The sequence below is a fragment of the Cyprinodon variegatus genome, unplaced genomic scaffold, assembly GCF_000732505.1.
Source record: "Cyprinodon variegatus isolate N-32 unplaced genomic scaffold, C_variegatus-1.0 Scaffold193, whole genome shotgun sequence".
NCBI lineage: Eukaryota > Metazoa > Chordata > Actinopteri > Cyprinodontiformes > Cyprinodontidae > Cyprinodon > Cyprinodon variegatus.
In genome coordinates, this window is record NW_015150646.1 from 686,326 (window position 1) to 690,164 (window position 3,839).

Sequence of the window (3,839 nt, forward strand, 5' to 3'; positions counted from 1 at the left end):
ATATATATATATATATATATATATATATATATATATATATATATAGGAGTGGAGGCTTAGTGGTCAGACTCTACAATGCGACACTACAACGGCAATAACTTGTGTAACGTATGATGTTGCAATTACTATTTCATACCCTGTGCAATAACCTGTTTCTCTATTTTTCAAACCTAGTGCAATAACTATATATATAAATATCCATCTGTATAAATACCCATGTAAACACCCTGTGCAAAAAAACATTTATAATGATACTACTATATAAAACTATCTAAAAAAGCACTGTATATACTGTATATAGCCACGCAGCTTTTTCTTCCTTTAACACATTGTTCTCCTTTGACTATTTGAGCTGATGTAGCGAGTACATTTCTGCACTGTGAGATCAATAAAGACAATCAATCACTATATACACCAAAACCCTTTTTCCTTATTCATAAATATATATCCCATTTGTCAATTGATTGTTTCCCTCATCTATCCATTGTCTAAACCCACTAATATAAGCACAGGAGGCTTGTGCGTATATCTCCAAAGGTCATTGAGTTTACATCTAAAGGAGGTCACCACCACATCAACCTACTTCCATCTAAGGACTACAACAAAGATCAGATCAATCCTGGCACTTAATCCTCACCTTTGTTTCTTCAGAATAGGATTACTGTAATGCTCCTTTATAAGGTTTATAAGGACAGTCTACCAGACTTTCTGCTAAAAGTCAGAATGTAGCAGGAATGGTTTTGATAGATGCCTGCAAATATTCCCATGTCACTGCTGTCCTCCAGTACAAGCTAGGGCCAATTATAAGGCACTGCTTTTGAACTGTACACTAGTATAAGGCTCTATCTACTTTTTAGCCCCAGCTGGTAGTTCACATCTGCAGTATTCATGGTGTAAGGATTTTTTAGAAATAAACAGAAGGTGTAAGCTTTTTTTTTCATTATTAGAGTGTTGTTTTGTTTTTTAATGGGAGGACAAAACAACAGAGTGTATCAAAAAAGGAAAAAAATGGGGAAATAGTTCATTGTTTGAATTATTAATGAGTCAAACAGCCACTTCCTTTCATGGAGACTAGAGATTTAGCAGATAAAAACTTGAGTCTATAAATATGATAGAAGCTACGGGTGTTTTCCACCTGCAGCTTTAGATACATTTGGTCCCATTTGGGTCAGAGTAGAAGTGCAGTCGGACTCTAATGTGCACCCCGAAATAGTAAACCTGAAGAGGAGATCTCGGTTCGACTCCAGCCGAATTCTTGAGTGCACTAAATGTCACAATAGTGTGACCCAACGGCCAGGCTCAGCAAGTTTGAGCTAGAAGGGCTCCTGTAATCAATGAATGAAGAAAGAAGGAAACTTGTCATGGACAAACTTGGACCTCAGAATTAATACTGTGTCTGATAGTAATCTGGTCAGAAGATTTTATCATGAAGCAATTGTCCAGCAAACAGAAACAGCCACATAGAGGCTATTTTCAGCCAAATATGCAGAAAAAGGGGCTTTGTTTGGTCTACTGAGTTGTGTGCCATGAAAGGAAAAGCTATTACCTCACATATTGAAAACATATTGCTTTACAATATTATTTACTAAGAGCATAAATCACCTTGTTGGTCGTTAGTACCAGGGCCAGATGGGGATCTCACAGCGCCTGTTAAGGAGCATTAACCTGCATCTTCTCCTGAACATACATGCATCCATGTTATTTGTTATTTTTAAGCTGCAGCTGCGCTTCATTTTCAAACACTATTGTTTGCCAATAGTTGACATTAAAACCACTGAGAAAAAAAAGTGAAAGCTACTGATTACTGGCTCACCTCAGTCTCTATCGTGAAAGTTTACCTCTGTTACTTTTTCAGCACTTTTGGATTTCAACCAGTTGTCATGAAGACATAGTAACTGAAAAAGGAAACACTTTTTTTTTTTTTTTTACATTCTGGGCCGCACTACGGTGTGCACTTAAATTCTGAATCCTTATTAAAATAAAACTCCAGAAGAAAAAAAGTAAAAGAAATTGGTGCATGGGACATTTTCTTGCCAGTGCACATTATAATCAGACATTTATTTAGCATAATGTCTTAAATACAGGGGCCCCCATTGGCCCTCGTCTAGAACCACCCATGTCAAACACCCAAACCTCCACTCAAACTTTAAATGATTTCCTTATAATTTTCATTTATTTTATCCTTTTTTCCCTGGCTTGATTATATTATTTTGACATTTTTTATTCCTTTTATTAGAGGCATAATTTTATTATAATTATTATTGCTGTTGATGTTTGTATATTGTATTATTGTTATACTTTGAAAATCCTACCGGAAGTGAAGTCAAACAGTGTGTTTGGTGTGTGGTTGGAAAGGCGCTTTGGGGATCTCCTGTCATAGAAAAACAAGAGCCCGTCGAGGAGCCAAGTTGTTCTCTAGAATAAAAAACAAACAAAATCATTTTATCTATGGGGGCAAAGATACTGTTTGCTCCAGCTGATTGCGCTGTTTGTGTTTGCGCTCTGGGTGCGTCACTTAGGCGCGCGCGCATCCCAAACTTGTGGCTGACTGATAGTTGACATCGCTGCCCTGTCAGCTCTCATGGTGTGATGACACGTCTCACCTGAGGAAGTGAAATTATCTAGGTGATCACAAGACCGAAAAACATCGTTTGAAAACAGAAATGTTGTTATAATTGTGTAATAACGCTGTTCAATGTGCCCTCTCATTAAAGATCGGTCTGGGAGTTTTATCTTATCTATTTATTTGTTTTTATAAATATCATAGCAACAAGAGAACTCACTGCAGCCTTTCCATGACGTCTGGTTTAAAAAGAAATATGTGAGAAAGGGCAAAGCTTTTCCTCGGAAAATAGAAAATAATGAGGGCGTCACCAAACTTAAAGCTGTGACAGACAAACTGCTAGACCGCCAGAAATATCTGCAACATGTAGAAACGTGATTACAAAAACACAGAATACCAAAAAACTAAAAATCAGTTACATTTTTTTTTTAATGAGTCAGGTCCTGTAATACTAAGCCCTGGTCAGCAGGGGGAGCCACACCAGTCCATTATACAACAGTAACTTGCAGAAAACTGTGAAGTTGAAGGAATACTTTGATCAATAATAGTTATATGTGTTTGTAAGCCCCGCCCACTTTGGTGTTTTATTCATAATAAAAACTGCAAGGTACCAAATGCTATCCAAGGGGATGGGTTAAATGCAGAGCTAAAGTTCCCCAATGTGAGACCAATAAAGTTCAATTGTTTATTCATTAATTTGAATGAGCTTCACAGCTGAGCAGTCAAAAAGGAGTGAATGCAGAACTAGTTTCCCGGGGAATCTCCTTTCACATCCCTCCGACTTCTTCTGCATGCCAGTGTGAAACTCTCATTCATCTTAATGCAATAATCTCCCATCCTACCCTTCTGCAGCCCTCCTAGTACTTTATCAATCCCATCATTTCTAAGCATCTGCTATAACCCTTTGGAGCTTAATTTCCATTATATAGCACATATCTATAGGGCTGGATCTGACATTAATGGCAGCTTTAGCTCTTTTTGCCTTTCCCACATTAAAAATGCTTCAAATTAAGATGGATATTATACAGGTAATAAAATACAAAACATGTAAACAATTCTTTCTAATCTCATCAGCAAACAGGGAAGCTAGACTAATGTGACAGACGCACTAACTTTATGTTGCCTATCTCATATCTGGGCCTAAATAGAAAAGAAAACTATAAGACTTGTTCTTATGAATTCTTTTACATCTTTATTAATTTTAAAATCATTTTAAAAAGACATTTTGTAATTTTTTTTTATTGAAAAACATCTTTAAAGTATCATTTTTATCTGA